General features: G+C 41.2%; 1 protein-coding gene across 2 annotated transcripts in view; it reads left to right on the forward strand.

Annotated features, from left to right (window-relative positions):
* Positions 1-14,088: 14,088 nt before the first annotated feature.
* The window catches only part of atp13a3 (ATPase type 13A3), a 77,898-nt gene continuing 74,082 nt past the window's right edge, over positions 14,089-17,904 (forward strand). The window contains exon 1 of one of the 2 annotated variants that reach the window (XM_031902120.1): positions 14,089-14,605. The gene's annotated coding sequence lies outside the window, so the exon portion shown is untranslated. The remainder of the gene's footprint in view (positions 14,606-17,904) is intronic. The other variant, XM_031902119.1, reaches the window with a different exon arrangement.

A 17,904-nucleotide genomic window follows, 5' to 3' on the forward strand; every position in this document is an offset into this window, starting at 1 on the left:
ATGGGGGCTACATGACACCACTAAGCTGAGGAAAGTGGATGAACTGCTCAGTGTGCCCCAGCAGACTAAGCCTTTATCTGCCAATGCTGTCTTTACTCTGTAATATCATGGATCCCCAACCTTTTTACTCTTGAGCCACACTCAGATATAAGAAGTGTTGGTGAGCCACACAAGCATGAAAAAAGTTATTTGGGGATGGAAAATAAGGACTGTGGTTGGCTGTTTGGTAGTCCCATGTAGACTGCTAGCCTGCAGGATGCTCTGCTTGGAGTAAAACTGTGTCTTTGTGCTTTCAAAACTTGTCTTTAAGCGAAATATTTAATAATGGGCAGCTATTTTGAGGCCACTGAGAGCAACATCCAAGGGGTTGGTGAGCAACTGTTCTAATACTCTCCCTTCCTGTTACATTGACTTCCTGTCTCATTCAACAGCTGAACTAGTAATAACAGATTGGGAACACAAGAGGTCGCCAAACAGGTAGACTATAAGTGGAAGAACCAGAACAATTGACTATGAAGATTTTCATTCATCCATCATTTGACCTGGAAGACCAGAACAATTATAATACAGTTTATTATCAAAAGCACCTCATTCTTCTTAGCCCTCAGTGTAGATATCAGTTTCTAATGCAGGTGTGCTGTGTATTATCTTGATATACTCCTGTTGCAAATATATGTATTTTAATACTAGCTTTCTTGCAATATTTTTATATACCACAAACAGGTTAACCAGCAGTAATAATTCAGTCCATAAAGAAATACTGAATCTAGTGTGTTTGTCACTTCTAAGAAATACCATTTGCAACAGATATTTTTGATTAGCAAAAATGGCTTCCTTTTCAGTGACTTGCTATGAGACTGAAGGAAGATCGATTACCCCTGGTAAGTTAAAATATGGAAAACGAGACAATAGACAGATATAAGAACACAATAGAAGGAAATGCTTTAGCTGTATTGCCTTTTCCCATTAAGATAAGATAGTGGCGGGACTTAATTTATTTTCACACAATAAGGCAGCTTACTAAGAATGCTAGCTATGGCCTATGTGTTTTAGAAAGCATTAATCTTTGGGTCAGAGTCAATGGCTATTTGTAAAACTGCCAAGGAGGAATTCAAGTTTAGCTAGGGATAAGGTAGTGAAACACTGTTGAAGTTAAAGTAACCAGTCAGTACTCTATTTGCACTTGTACTTTCCTTTCAAAAATTTGTAGAAACAGAAACTAAGGATATTATTTTGTTGCCCATGCAGATTTCTTTCAGAATCATGGTATGCCCAGTTTCAAACTCTGGCACATGCTGTTGTTTGTCTCTGATTCTGATTTGATCAGATTTTTCTTCATCTATCAATCAAGACAGCCTATTCCTTGCTCAGTTCTTATTACTAAGCTTAATGCCGATAAGATTCCTTTTGTAAGGATTTTCTGGTGTTGAGTACTGGCCTGTTATCTGAATGCCATTCACCTAAAACCTGTTAGCAGACTTGTCTTTACCAGTCACCAGCTTACCACGAGCATCTATTATTTGCCATTTAAACAGACTCCTGAGGCAGTGGTCTACTTGTGTTACCCAGCCAATTGGCTCCTTCATGCTTATACCCAACTGGTTCACTTAAACGGTTATCTCAAGAAAGAGATAATTAACTGGCATTTAGTAGAATGGTAGGATAAATAATGTTAGCTAAAAAAAAGCAAGCAATTATCTTTAGGGCCGTGGTAGACGGGGAGATTAGTCGCCCACAACAAATCTCCCTTGTTGCGGGCGACTAATCTCCCCAATATGCCATCCCACTGGCTTGAATGTAAATTGCCGGTGAGATGGCATATGCGGCAACGCGATTTCCCAAAATCGCAGAAGTTGCCTTGAGTTCCTTGCTTTTTCAGATATTCAGTGCGGATCAGTAATAATATAGCTTGTTTCTCTGCCTTACTTGAATCATTCTCATATGTCTGGCATTTCTCTTTCAATGTAAGGCCCTACCCTGCATTCAGTCGTCATTAGAATAATCTTACTGACCGGTAAATTGACCGTTTCCACATTTTTTTTATTTGGAATATAAACTGACCTCTTCAAATCTACTGGCTATTGAATCATTTTCCAGACATAGCTGCTTCATTGAGCCAGCAGTTTTAATAATTCTTTTACAGCTGCTTGTAATATTTCCTTTTTGTTATTGATGGCTTTCCTGTATTCCTTGCATTTTTGCTTGATCTTTGTTTTCATCTTCAGTGTTTTTTTCAGATGGCTTAATATTGGTCATTGTCTTTCCTGGCGGGTCTTTGGAATTATTTCTTGAAAAGATCTTTATCCTTCTTTATTTTGGCTTCTGTTGTTTTTTCCCACTATTTCCGCTGCTATTACCATTGTGTCTTCTGTCATCTACTTTAAATGTCTTCATCTTTTTCATTTTTTTTAAGTTTTTCAGCAATTCATATTGATGACTTCCTTAAAGGTGGCCACACACGTGGCGATTTGCGATCTTTCGTGCGACCATCGGTCGCACGAAAGATCGTACAATCTGCCACTAACCTTCAGGGCTGAAACGGCAGATAAGGAGGTAGAAACAATAGGATTTCTACCTCCTTCTGCCGATTCAGCCCTGACAGCAGATTTTGCTCTGGCGCCTTCTATGGCGCCCAATCAAAATCTTTTAACCTGGCCGATCGGCGAGTCGACAGCAGCCTCCTGCGATATCGGTCGACTCGCCGACTTGCCATACACGCACCGAATATCGTACAAAACAAGGTTTTGTACGATATTATCGGTGCGTGTATGGCCAGCTTTACTTGCACCCACAGCTTATCTATTAAGGTAAAGCTTTTGAAATAGGTTTTCTTTAAAGTTGGTATGATCTCCATACTGTATATTTAATGTATAATGGCTTTCCAGATATCATTCATCATCAGTCAGTTAGCATTAACATTGGTCCCTGCACCAGTTCTCCACTGTTAAGTCTAAGTTCCTTTTAAAATTCAATTTTAAAGCCCAACCTCAAGAAGAATGGTCACCAAAGTGAATTCACAACAAAATTACCGGCACAACGTGTTGATTCTGTACAGGGTATCCACCCTTGCAGCTTTATTGCAGAAATAATATATGGGTGGATACCCTGCACAGAATTGCCACATTGTGCCAGAAAATTTATTGTGAATCCATATTGGTTAGGGGGTGCCATCCCCCATAAGTACTGAGCCCCAGGCGAAAATAATAGGAGCGCATAGTAATAGTGTGCATGTGATGAGATTTTCTACTATTGTCACCAAAGTGTGTGGCAATCTTCCATCTACAACCACATTGCCATTGGCCAGATAGTCTGGCAGAGATATTTTTTAGACATTAGCAAAGTGGGAAGAATAGGGCACCACAATTAAAAAACATCCAAAGACTGTAACTATCCCAGCTCACATGCATGCTTAAAGGATTTCCACTAAAATATGAAAATGTCTGGCATGGATGGCCATCAAAGCCATCTCTACAACACAAGATGCAATGCGGATTAAATTGTTTTGCAAGCAGAATTATAGCTTTACCATTACTATGGGTAAAAATGTAATATCTAGATTTTTTTTATATCTAATTTTACAATTTCACATGGGGCTAGCCATATTCTTCATTTCTCAGGGTGCCACAGTCACATGACTTGTGCTCTGATAAACTTCGGCCACACTACTGCCAAGCTGCAAGTTGGAGTAATATCACCCACCCCCTCCCAGCAGAACAATGGGAAGGTAACAAGATAGCAGCTCCCTGACAGCTGTATTGCTAGAAAGTGGTAGATATCAGAATAGCACTCAATAGTAAGAAATGCAAGTCCGACTTGGGACTCAAGTTACATGGGAGTAGGAGAAACAGCAGGTTACCTAAATGCAGTTCTAATGTGTAGCACTGGCTGCTTCTGAAAGCTCAGGCACAGTGCACTTAGATGGCTGCCTACACACCAATATTGTAACTATAAAAAAATACATTTGTTGGTTCAAAAATAACATTTTAAATGGTAGAGTGAATGATTTGCTGTGTAAACAGTGTGATTTAGAAATAAAAAGTACACCATAAAAATCATGACAGAATCCCTTCAATGCTTTTTTGGCTTGTGGGAAAAGTAAATTTGTAATGTCTCTTACAGAAAATATGCACAGAAGTATTTATGAGTTTTATGCACATGTTGAAGAGATATCCCTGTCATAAGCCTTCCCTTTGCATGACCTTCTATTATGACACGCAGCTGATTAGATAACATTCTGACATATGATAGCAACTATCATTACAAATACTGCCTGTCACTTGGGTACTGTCGTCACTTGTTCCTTATTACACACAGGAAACAAACTGAACATTTTTCCATTTTTTTCCATTTTTTATTAAACAAACAAAAATAAATATTTTCTTTTTGATTTCAGTTTGGTACAGTGGGTTACCCTTTAGAGCAGGGGTGGGCAAACTTTTGGGCTCACGGGCCACATTTACTTACCCCCAGGCTGGGCCGGACCAGGGCGGTCAGGGCCAGGCCAGCGTTAAGCCCTCCTTCGTCTCTTTAATTCCGGCCCGCCAATGACACCAAGTCTCGCGTGATGAGACTTGGCGTCGTCGGCGGGCCGGATTAAAAAGGCCAAGGGGCCGGATGTGGCCCGCGGGCTGTAGTTTGCCCACCCCTGCTTTAGAGACTTTGGGGCAAAGTAATCAAATATCGAAGTGGGGAATACTGAAGAGTTTCCAGCATTTAGACATTACTGTCAGCAATATTTTCAAGAAATTCAGGAGCGTTTTTTTTTTTTTTTAACAAAGTGACACGTATTAAAACTGATACCTTGGTCAGTACCTTGTGTTTTGTTTGTTTTGACCAGTGATTCTAATCTACTCTGCGGCAGTGCAGCTACAAAGAGAAGTTACTCTTTTAAGACAGGTATAGGACCCATTATCCAGAATGCTTGGGACCTGGGGCTCTACAGATAAGTGGTCTTTCTGTAATTTGGATCTCCATAACTTTTTATCCACTAGAAATCATTTAAACATTAAATAAACCCAACAGGATTGTTTTGCCACCAATAAGGATGAACAATATTTTAGTTAGGATCAAGTACACATTTATTTTTTATTATTACAGAGAAAAAGGAAATATTTTTTTTAAATTTAAATTATTTGATTAAAGTGCAGTCTATGGCAGATGACCTTCCTGTAATTCGGAGTTTTCTGATACCTGTATTGGCAAAATTTGTGGTATTCAGAGAAAGTACTCAGCATACTATTAACACTAAACACTAAAGTGTTAGACTGCATCAGCTGGAGCCTGGAAGAATAATGCAAAAACCTATCTACACAAGCACTACGATACCAGTGGTTTGCAAGGCCCTTACCAAGACAATCTTCAAGCAAAATAAGGGCCACTTAATGACATTATATATGGCTACATTGTAAGGGTACTGTCTTTCACATGTGTGATGTCAGGCTTGGTGATGCAAGTTCCAAAAGGCTGAGGACAACTGTAAACAATACCCCCATCCTATCAGGAATATGGCCTACACGCCAAATAAAGCATCAACTGCTAGGACATCTAGGAAAAGAGCTAAGTCAGACTCCAACACAGGTCCATAACGGGGATATTTGGGTTGGCAGGGGGGCATGGAGTGTTTATTAAACAGATAGTGACACATTTCTGATAAAAGTGGAAAAGTGTCACAAGGGTTGAAGCCTTGGGCCATTATATGCCAAGACTGGATACTGTACTAGTGCTCCAAGAGGTAGGAAATAAGTTCAGTTTTGAAGAGGATGAGGGAGGGTTCCATATGAGGAAATTTGCAGATAGTATTCCAAAGTTAGGCTACTGCCACATGTGGCGGATACTTAGCCTGAGCATAAACGTAAGCATTAGCCTAAAGGGCTTTAAAGGAACAGTTCAGTGTAAAAATTAAACTGGGTAAAATAGACTGTGAAAAATAATTTTTTCCATATAGTTAGGCAAAAATGTAATCTATGGCTGGAGTGGACGGATGCATAATAGCGAACATAATAGCCAGAACTCAATTTCCTCCTTTACAGCTCTCTAAGCTGTTAGCAGTCAGAAACCAATCAGTGACTTGAGGGTTGGGGCATATGGGACATAACTGTTCAGTTAGATTGCTTTTAAATCTGACCTGCATGCTTGAAAATAAACTGAACAGTTATATCCCATGTGCTCCCCCCTAAAGTAATTGACTAAGTGGTTAGAGAGCTGAAAGCAGGAAGGAGTTCTGGCTATTATGTTAGACATCTGCTCATTCCAACCTTTATAGATTACATTTTTGTAATTCCATTTTGTTTTTCCAAAGTCACCTAAAGTTTCAACTGCCTCTTTCATACATTAATGTGGCTAAAGTTTTAAAGGGGTTGTTCACCTTAAAACCATAGGTGGAGAATCAAGAGAAAGCTTAAAAAGAAAGATAAGCAATTAAAATGTGCCTGATATAGATCAAGCCATACATTCAAATGTTACTTTCAGTTTAAAGGATAATAAACTCATCTTGGGAAAATATACCTATATATAGCTACAGCTACCGCCTTCCATGTTTGGCTTTTGTAACCCCTTCATGTCAATATAATATATCACTTATTCTGAATAAAAATATCAAATAATACCAGGAAAACCTGGGTCATACATTCTTTGTTCTACCACAAATGCATCTTTGACCCTATTTAACATGCCTGACAAAATTCCAGTACTTTGCACGGCAACCCCAGTGCATTATGTAACACTTTGTTTCATTTCAAATACTTACCTTGCTTTATACAAAATCATATATAGCTGCCCTTGTAGATGTAGGGCCCAAGGCAAAATGCTCTATACCCATTGTTTATGAGCTAACCTGCAGTTTTTAGTTGTTGTTAGACTAAAACACATATTATGCATCTTAGGTCATCTGGGTTATGGGAGTTATAGCAAAACAACAACTTTATGCTGCAGTGTGATATGAATGATTTGGGCACAGTTAAAAGCATAAGGCTATAACTTTTGTGGGTCAGTTCATTATTTTATAAATGTGCACAGTCTTTTTAAAAATGTTTTAGAAATACCCTTATAATTACTGTGGTCAGATTACCAGGGGTTGGTAACTTTTAAGAGACAAAATTCAGTTTTTTTTTCATCAGAATCTGGCTCTTCTAGTGCAGAGAGTGCAATTGCTCTCTCTGTGCTAGCGATGTGGCCCCCTTTCGACCTGTGCTGAAGCTCTGTAGGCGGGGGGGCGGAGTCATTGGAAAGTCCACCTCAGGCCTCAGGGCGGCCAAGGCCGTAGAATCTCACCTGTGTCTTTCCTAGCACTTATTCATATTTTATTCGTGGGGGCAAAAAAATGACTGTGAGTTAAAAATACTTCAGATGTGGACTCCTTCTGTGACATACTTTCTTAGGTAAAATGATTACCTTATATACTAGAGTATAAGCTGATCAGAATATAAGCCGAGGTACCTAATTTTACCTAAGAAAAGTGGAAAAACTTATTGACTCAAGTATAAGCCTAGGGTGGGAAATGTGCAGCTACTGCTAAATTTCAATAATCAAATTATTTAATAAAAGGACACTCATATGTGCTTACATGACTACCATATTAATAAACACAAGGTATGGGCTGGAAAATCAGGCGCATCCAACATAAGATAACCACATGCAAGGTTGTACAGGTTAATATCTCAATTTAATTGCTACATTTTTTAATCATATTTTATTACATAACTCCCACATCATGTCACCCACACCCCTTGGTGATATGGCAAGCACAGGGACCCAACACACACTAATAATATGGCAAGTACAAGCGCATGCCGCGCACACGGTGGGAGGGGGGTTGCGAGGCGCGACGAGGATTCCTTTTTTAGCACATTTTGAGTGCTGGAAAACTTGACTTATACTCGAGTATATCCGGTATAATGGTGGGTCCTCTAATAGGACCCTCCAGTATTTATCTGCCAAAATCTGTCCTCTATGTCCACAGATTGTCTGTGCATATATTGCAATATAGTCAAGCTGGCCAACTATTTCAGTCATCCTCGGTCTGTCCCATCATACACTCACTTTTATCTTATTCGTTAAGTTTTACCTTACTTGCTTTCAAGGTTAAAACTCCCAAATGGTTGAAATATATGGATAAACAATTCCTGTTTTGCTTATTGAACAAATTGTCTTACTATCCTTAGCGTATTGGAATGGGTGAATGCAGAGTGAATTTTGCGGTCACAACATCATTGACTGCCTAAAGGTTTAAAATGTAGTTGTGAGCACAAATGTTATACATATATAGAATAATAATCTGCCTATTATTATTATTTCAAAAGTGCCTGTTTAATATGCAGCAGAAAATGAAAAAAAATAAAACTTAGCACATTAATGTGTTGTATTACTTTTATTCCTTCCTTCTCTGTTTTTTTGGGGCATATCTTGACCTCACTGGATTCCCTGTAAAAATAGGATAATCTAGGTCCATTTTATTGCTGGTATTTTTACCACTCAGAACCTTACCCCTAACCCTTTTAGGGTTGTCTTCAGTGTATAAAGTATCATGTGTCCATTTGTGTATTTTACATTGTAATAATCTTTATTATCCCTGGGTAACTTGTTTTTCTTAGTACAGGTATGGGATCCCTTATCCGGAAACCCGTTATCCAAAAAGTTCTGAATTATGGAATGGGCCATCTTGTAATTGATCCTGAGATATAATTAATCCTTATTGGAGACAAAACAAGCCTATTGGGCTTAATCAATATTTAAATGATTTAAGTAGACTTAAAGTATGGAGATCCAAATTACAGAAAGACCCCTTATCCGGAAAACCCCAGGTCTTCATTTATTTATATGGTGCCAGCAAATTACTCAGCGCTTCACAATAAATTTAAACAAACAGGGATCTTAAAGGTTTAACAAACAAGTAGCAATAGGATCAGAGGGCCCTGCTCACAAGAACTTACAATCTACAGGGGTTAGAAACAAAAAGAGTGTGGATGTTGATTGATGATTTATGATACATATATAAATGTCTGATCAGCTAATATACATTGCATATGCTTCCCTAGACAGATGGGTCCTTAGGGAGCGTTTGAAGGTTTGGAAGGAAGGGGAGAGTCTGATGGGCCAAGGCAGAGAATTCCAGAGACAGACAGAAGCCCAGGAGAAGTCTTGCAGTCAGGAATGGGAAGAGGTGATGAGAGGAGAATAGAGGCAAAGGTCAGAGGCAGAACGTAAATTGTGTGAAGGAGTGTATTTTTGGATCAGAGCTGAGATATAGGGAGGGGCTTCATTAGTAAGGGCCTTATATGTAAGTGTTAGTAATTTGAATATAATTCTAGAGGAGATTGGGACCCAGTGAAGAGATATGCATAGTGGAGCAACAGATGTGGAACAACGAGATAGATGAATGAGTCTGGCAGCAGTGTTTAGAACAGATTGGAGTTGGGAAAGGTGATGTGTTGTGATGCCTGTAAGGAGTAGGTTACAGTAATCAAGTTGGGAAACGATGAGCAACTGGATGAGTGCTTTAGTTGTGTCTAAACTAAGGGCATATTCGGGCAATGTTGCACAGGTGAAACGGCAAGATTTGGCAAGTGATTGGATGTATGGTGTAAAAGAGAGTTGGGAGTCTAAGATAATTCCTAGGCAGTGTGTCTGAGTGCTTGATTGAAAGGTGATGTTATTGACAGTGAAACCTGAGGGACAGGAAAGGATGTTGGAGGAAAAATAATGAATTCTGAAAGATTCAGTTTCAGATGGTGCCGTGACATCCAATACAAAATAACCTGTAGCACTTTTTATTGGTTATACAGTGGCCTCATGGTTACAGCTGAATGTAACACTATACTGCTTAAGAAATATTAAAAATAGAACACAGCTACAACAATGTAATGAACTGTATTATATTATCATGTAGTTACCAAAAAAGGCAAGCATTGTGCACTCATACAGGAAATTACATACTGATCCAAGGAGGTGGCATACAGGTTATAATGCAAAGGAAATTACATCATATATGTTGTTTCTTAGGCTAATGCAACACGTAGAATATTCTCAGCAAGCCTAAAAACACTTGGTGAGAATACGCCCCTGCACTTGAAAATACTTCTACTTGTGCCTGCACCAGGAAGCATTGAATACGCTCGAGTGCAGGCACATGAAGCCGATATCTGCCAAAAAAACACAAGACTTCGCTTTTTTCAGCGGATATCGGCTGGAAAAGCTCTATTAACTTATGCATTTTGTAAACATGTTTTCCCATGGCACTATTTATTTAACCCTTTTACTGCCAACAACGTACGGCGTACGTTGTTGCAGCAAAAGGCTTTATCTGCCAACAATGTGTGCCGTACGTTGTTTGGCAGATAAAGGTACTCTCTGCAGAAGCGGCATGTGCCCCCTGGGCAACGAGCTGCGTCTGCTGCTTGGTCTTCCTTCACTTCCTCCTTCCTGCTTCCCCCCCCCCAAGCGCCGCCCACGGATGAACACTGCAGCAGGAGGACCAGGACTGCGATCCCTGCTTCAGGACAGGTAAGGTTGTTTTTTTTTTTTTTTGCACTTACACACACTCACACACACTTACTGTACACAATTTAGCAGGTTTTTTTTTTTTTGTTTCTTGTTTTTTTTCATTTTGCACTTATATACACTAATATACACACTTACACACTGTCACACAACTTTTACACATGTACACACAAACTTTCTTTTCCCTAAAAACTATATTTTATAGTGTGACTATTGGATTAGATATTCTGACCACTAATTACACTGTTGTGTGACTTATTTTGTCGTTTCACTAATTTGCACAATTTTTGTGGTTTTATTGCATTTTTATCCCTGTATTAGTATTCCTGATCTGTTTTTAGCATAGCTTTGCCATGTGTAACTTTGGTGTAGAAAAATTACTTTACCTATTTTTAATTCATCAGAATGTGTACTTCCCAAAAATATTTGGTTTTCTGGGGGTCTCTGTATAGTTAGGGAGTGTTATGGCACATAATACACTGTCAGGGGGCTCTGTGCAAAAGCTGAGTTGGCAGGCGAGAAATCCATATGCGCTATTTTTATTTTGGGGTCAGTACATACCACAGACTTTGGGATATCTATGCATATTGGGCATCAAACTGTTCAGTAGACCTTAGGTGTTTCTATTTGGGGTGATTTGCCTTTGTATGCAAGAAATTGTGTGAAATAAATGCGTCAAATTGCTAAATTTTTAGGCGATTTTCTGAAATGTCATAAAAATCGGCAAACAGGAAAGCTTTACAGCTTAGTACTTTGGAGTAAAAAGAAATGGGTATCCATTATAAATTCGGGGGGATGTGTACTTTCCAAAAATATATGGCTTTCTAGGGTGAGTGTTCTTTTTTTGTACCATTATCCCACATAAAGGATGTAAATGTGTTGATTTTGCAGGAGCTGAAATGACAGATCATATGGGGGTATCTTCCCATTGGGGCCCCTACATGCCACATATTTGGGTAAACCTATACATATTAGGTATCAAACTGTTCAGTGGATCCCAGGTGTTCAAATGTAGGGTGTTTTATCTTGGTACCGAATGCTATGTGGGAGATAAAATGCTGCAAAATGGAAGCTTTGAGGGGATTTTTGGAAATGTCATCAAAATTGCTACATTTAGAAAAGCTTTGCGGCTTGTTACTTTGGAGTAGAAAGACATGAGTACCCATTTTAGATTCAAGGGAATGTGTACTTTCCAAAAATATATGACTTTCTGGGGTGAGTGTACATTTTACTAGCTTTATCCCACATATAATGATGTAAATGTGTTGATTTTGCAGGAGCTGAAATGACAGATTATATGGGGGTATGTTCACATTGGGGCCCCTACATGCCACATACTTAGGTAAACCTATACATATTGGGCATCAAACTGTTCAGTGGACCCCTGGCATTCATATTTAGAGTGTTTTATTTGGTTACTTTTTGACATATAGGAAATAAGATACTATAGACTGGAAGCTTTGAAGTAATTTTTTTAAAAATTTCACAAATGGAAAAACACCAAAATTCTACCATATTTTGAAAGCTTAGGTTGTCCTGAAAAAAACAATATATTGTTTTCCTGGGTAAACTAAAAGCCCCCCGAGGAAAGGCCCCTAAAGTGAAATAGTGCAAAATGTTCAAAAACTGTCTGGCAGTAGAAGTTCCGCTTTGACCAAAACGGCTGGCAGTGAAAGGGTTAAAAGATTAAACCTTTCACTGTATGATTTCCAACAGCTGGATCTTAAAAACGCTAGGGGGGAGATTTACTAAGGCACGAACGCTCCAAATGCGGTTTTTTCAACAATTTTGTCGCCGTCACGACTTTTTCGTATCTTGCGCAGATTTTTCGTCGCCGTTGCGACTTTTTCGTACTTTGCGAAAAAAATTTGCAACAAATTCATATTGTCGCGCCGAGTACGAAAGTTTCGCATTCATTCAAGCTTCGGTATCGTGACTTTCCTTGGGCCAGGTTGGAGCTGTAGAGTGCCATTGAGCCCTATGGGAGACTTTCCTTGGGCCAGGTTGGAGCTGCAGAGTGCCATTGAGCCCTATGGGAGGCTTTCCTTGGGCCAGGTTGGAGCTGCAGAGTGCCATTGAGCCCTATGGGAGGCTTTCCTTGGGCCGGGTTGGAGCTGCAGAGTGCCATTGAGCCCTATGGGAGACTTTCCTTGGGCCAGGTTGGAGCTGCAGAGTGCCATTGAGCCCTATGGGAGACTTTCCATGGGACAGGTTGGAGCTGCAGAGTGCCATTGAGCCCTATGGGAGACTTTCCTTGGGCCGGGTTGGAGCTGCAGAGTGCCATTGAGCCCTATGGGAGACTTACCTTGGGCCAGGTTGGAGCTGCAGAGTGCCATTGAGCCCTATGGGAGACTTTCCTTGGGCCAGGTTGGAGTTGCAGAGTGCCATTGAGCCCTATGGGAGACTTTCCTTGGGCCAGGTTGGAGCTGCAGAGTGCCATTGAGCCCTATGGGAGACTTTCCTTGGGCCGGGTTGGAGCTGCAGAGTGCCATTGAGCCCTATGGGAGACTTTCCTTGGGCCGGGTTGGAGCTGCAGAGTGCCATTGAGCCCTATGGGAGACTTTCCTTGGGCCAGGTTGGAGCTGCAGAGTGCCATTGAGCCCTATGGGAGGCTTTCCTTGGGCCAGGTTGGAGCTGCAGAGTGCCATTGAGTCCTATGGGAGGCTTTCCTTGGGCCAGGTTGGAGCTGCAGAGTGCCATTGAGCCCTATGGGAGACTTTCCTTGGGCCAGGTTGGAGCTGCAGAGTGCCATTGAGCCCTATGGGAGACTTTCCTTGGGCCGGGTTGGAGCTGCAGAGTGCCATTGAGTCCTATGGGAGACTTTCCTTGGGCCAGGTTGGAGCTGCAGAGTTCCATTGAGCCCTATGGGAGACTTTCCTTGGGCCAGGTTGGAGCTGCAGAGTGCCATTGAGTCCTATGGGAGACTTTCCTTGGGCCGGGTTGGAGCTGCAGAGTGCCATTGAGTCCTATGGGAGGCTTCCAAAATTGTGCACAGTAGGATCAAAGTCGGAAAGGTTTTCCCACCGTTTACGATCATTCAATACGAAAAAGTTGCGACGGTGATGAAAAAGTCGCGCAAGATACAAAAAAGTCGTGACAGTGACAAAAAAGTCGCGATCTTGAGAAATTATCGTATCCAATCCGAATTTTTCCCATTCGTAATTCGAACTCGTGTTTTAATGAATCGGCCCCTAGGTATTGATAATATTGCAAAATTATACATAACTCAGCAGTGTACAGCACAAACAAACCCCTCCACATTAGTGCAAAATAACGCATAGGACTTTGCAGCAGTCGGAGAGCCTGCGACCCCTGTCATGCTAAATCCAGATGCTGGGCAGCAGTATGGGCAGTCCGTACATGTACATCATACCCACAGCGACCTGCGCACACAGCCCTCCTACAGCTGCTCGGCGAATCCCCAATGGAGGAGAGCACCAAATAGAGTCTACACTCCAGCTTCAATTACACCCGGCCCCAGTGCATGCTGCGTATTTTAGTTTTATTTAGCGAGCAGCAGAAAGCGACAGCTACAATAAGAACTACATTACCCATCATGCAGTAGGCAATTCGTCAGGGAAAAGGGAGAGGCGGGCCAGGTAGGGCTGAGCCTGAGAACGTGCTGTCACGCTTGTAGTTTGCATGAATTATTAAATAAATAAATGTTGGCGGGTTTTTAAAGCCCAAACCCGCAGCAAGTTCTAAAACTAACCCAAATCTGTACACTGGCGGGTTTGGACTTTTACAACTCGCCACTAAGTTTGAAATGTAGCGCAATTTGGCTGGAGAACTACCTATCTGGCATGTCTCCTCCTCCCCTACACCCCCCTGTCTCTCACTCTGTTGGCCTAGCGAACTCCTCCCCCATCTCTCCTCCCCTCCAGTCGCCCAGTGTATCTCCATCATTTTCGCCTCCTCCTCTTACTCTCTCCCGCCTGTGTCGGTGCCTTCGCCTCCTGTCACTCTGCCGCTGTCGCATTCAGGCTCCCGGCCTCGCACACAACATGGGCCTCAGGTGATACTACCGACAGGTCCGCCGGATACAGCGGGCGGGGAACAGAGCTAAAGAAGATCGGGCCTGACCGCCCGCACCGGGGGCCTCACTCACCGGGTATGTCTCCATACAGCTTCCTTGCTAAGCCCGTACGTAGCTTCTGTCTGTTAGAGGCGGAGGGTTACGGTTTAATAGATAGAGGCAAATCGTGGCTCCTCCCGCACCGGCTCACCATGCTGGGCTGTCATCCAGTTTGCCTCGGTGCCCCCCCTTCTTTCCTTCTCTAACCTTTAGTCCCCGGCTCTCCAGCTGCTTCCTTTTCACGGCTACTCTTTTTAGTTGGCTTTCGTGGGATGCTGGGAGTTATAGTGTAACAACACCTAGATAGTGCCAGCTTGAATATTGCCAGAGAAATGCTCTGTTGCCTCGGTTATTAAATCCCGTTTGTGTCTCTCACATCTGCGCAGACTGTCAGCGCTTTGGCCGCGTCTCCCATGGTCGCTGCGTCGCACGTGGTGTCTTTCTTGTCACGCTTCTACATGCGCTGCGACAGTGCCGTGTTGTCCTACGGTCCGCCCTCTGCCTGGGCTACATGAGACGCTACTTTGTGTGTCGTTCTTGTGGGGCCCAAGTATGCCCAGGGGTGTAGGCGAGTACAGAGTGGCGCTCTGTTTATTCCCCCTACCTAGTAACACAGAGTGCTTATTAGTGAGCTAGAAACCAACTAGAGCAATTCCCTGCCAGTGGCAGCGCTGTATGCTGGGCATGCCTGGACTATGATAAATAAGCTTCCCCCGGAAAAAGACCAACCAACTTGTCCTTCTCTGAACAAACCTTGTGTTTACCAGCATTATATAACTACATGAGATTGGACCCCAAGGGAAAGGGTTCCCACAGCTGCAGGGTCTGCTTCTTCTGTAGTTTAACTCTGGCTGTGGGGTTTGTTTTCCCTTTATAATAGACCAAATCTGCAAGTACAAATGAAAGGATATATATTTTTTTCACAGTTTAGTGCTGTGAAATGTGTGGGGTTGGTTTACTGAAACCCACAGACTCCCTTCATTTGCTGCTTGCTGTAAGTTAGGGGACTGCATTGTTCTTATAACCTAATACAGGTTTATTGTAAGTATTTGCAGATTTATTAAAGGGAGGATATACCCCCTCTTTTTGGCTTGCTTGTTCAGTTGGGCTTATGTAGAAAGGTTGCATAAACACTTCCTGAACTTTAAATAAAGAAGAAGGTAAGGAAAAAAACCAAGCTTTATCAGAAAGGTCTATGTAAATACAACCATAAGCACTCACAGAACTGCTGCTCTTAGTCCTTAATGAAAAGAAACACCACATTTATTTCCTTCTGTCCTGTGTACATGATCTTCTGTGTCAGACTTCCTGATCTCAGAAAAATTCTTTGGGGCAGGGCCTGCTCAGTTTGGTGCTGTAATCTGAGCAGAGAGCTGTTTCCTACCTGGAAGGGAAGTCAGACCAAGCTCAAATGGCAGCTGCTACCTTAGACACAGAGGTAGCTTCTAGGGCTGTAAATCATTTTGCAGATTAAATATAGTGTTCCGGCTTGCACTATTGTGGTTACTCTATTGGAAATAAAATACCTGAGTAGTTTTCCTTCTCCTTTAATAATAAGTATAAATGTATTGTGTTTTTTTTTTCTTCTTTCTACACAGATATTCCTGATTCCGCAGTTTAAAAGGAATATTATAGTCTGGTTGCATTATGCTCTAACCCCCTAAATGTAATAAAATTCACATAAAGTTCATTAAAATGCAGTAACCCATAGCAACCAATTAGATGTTTTCTGTTAAACAGGTGCCTCCTGGACAGAGTCTACAGCTTATTGTCCTGTTTATGGGGCCTGCCTGACAGATATCTAGCCTAAAATTGGCCAGATATCTATTGGGCAGGTTTAAAAAGCAAGGACCGAATTTGCTTTCTGACAGCCTGGGTTACTTTAATTGTGGTCCAATTGTTTGGCCCTCGGATCAGCTCAGTACCAGCTAGCTCAATGTGGGCATATTGGAGAAGCCTTCGCCAAACTAATCTTAGTGTTTGGCCATCTTCAGCATAAGGGGAAGTTGGAAAATGTTTCTTACAAGTGAAATGGCTTCCTTTCAATCCATCATTGATTTATCTGACAATGAGTTTACACAGTGTTTTGGTGTAAAATATTGGACACGGCTTTATGGCCTTGACAGATGGAGTAGTTTGTCACCATGGGAAATCTAATTTCCAACGCACCACAAAACGCCCATCATGTATAATAGCATAATGTATCCGAAAACTGTGCCTGTTGGTCATTTTAGTTAGTTAACCCCAAAGTCTGCCTTTGTATTGTCATCTTAAGTCCATGATTTCCCAATAACCACAAAGATCCCAACATCAGTGTTAGTTACAGTTAACCCATGTCTTCTACATGACAAGAAACACTCTGTTTGGCTGTTAGGATGCCCACTTCTCTTGTGTAAGTAGTAAATTTGATGTGTCCCAACATAAGACTTCCTCTGATTCTGATATTTATTTTACTCCTACAGCATAGCATTGCTTTTATATTATTGTTGTGCTCAGATTGTTTAAATCTTTAAAGTGCTGAATCATTTAATAAAATAAAAATCTGTACCTTTATACCAGCATTAGACCTCTACAGTTTGGGCAGTGACACTGGTTAGTAAATATGTGCTTGGCATTTCTTCCTGCTCTGCACTTTATTTCTATCTTCTGTACCTTAGCCCCAGGTTGCATATTGAGCCAGAGGTGCTAATAAATAATTAAGCTATTTTACAGACTTTTGTAACTGAATTTATGGTTTTGCAGGAAACAGATCACAGGTCATTTGAGGATCTGTAGGCTGAGCTGTATTTTTCTACATGTCAGGACTTGAATAACCTGTAAAATATATTATGAATGGTTCTTAGTGATCACTTGTGTCGTGTGACTCAAAACTTTGAAAATATTAGTAGCCACCATAATCTGTATAAAAGCATTTGGAACACCATCATAATAGCTTCTAAAATCTGTAAGTGTAATCAGTGTATGTTTAGAAATATATTGTCCTGACATTTCTCTACTTCCATTAGAATGGCAAAACTATTCCACCCTTTCCAAACTTGTATCTATGAAGGTAATGTATAATGGAATTTATAGACCCCATCTACTAGTTGAACAAACTGGCGGTGCTGCCCATGGTGCTTCTACAGCAGTAACAAATTTAATTACATTCAATCACCATTTAATTAAGCCTACCTTAAAAAGGCGTTTATGCTTTGCCTTGGGTGAGGAGGGCAGATGGCAATTTGTCAGCCATAGGTGACAAGTTGCCTGTAATAATGATCACCTCAGGAAAAATATATCAGTAAAGATATAGTGCAGTGAATATTTTTTACCAATGGTATTTGTTATTGTTCCGT

The sequence above is a fragment of the Xenopus tropicalis genome, chromosome 5 (assembly GCF_000004195.4).
Source record: "Xenopus tropicalis strain Nigerian chromosome 5, UCB_Xtro_10.0, whole genome shotgun sequence".
Classification (NCBI taxonomy): domain Eukaryota; kingdom Metazoa; phylum Chordata; class Amphibia; order Anura; family Pipidae; genus Xenopus; species Xenopus tropicalis.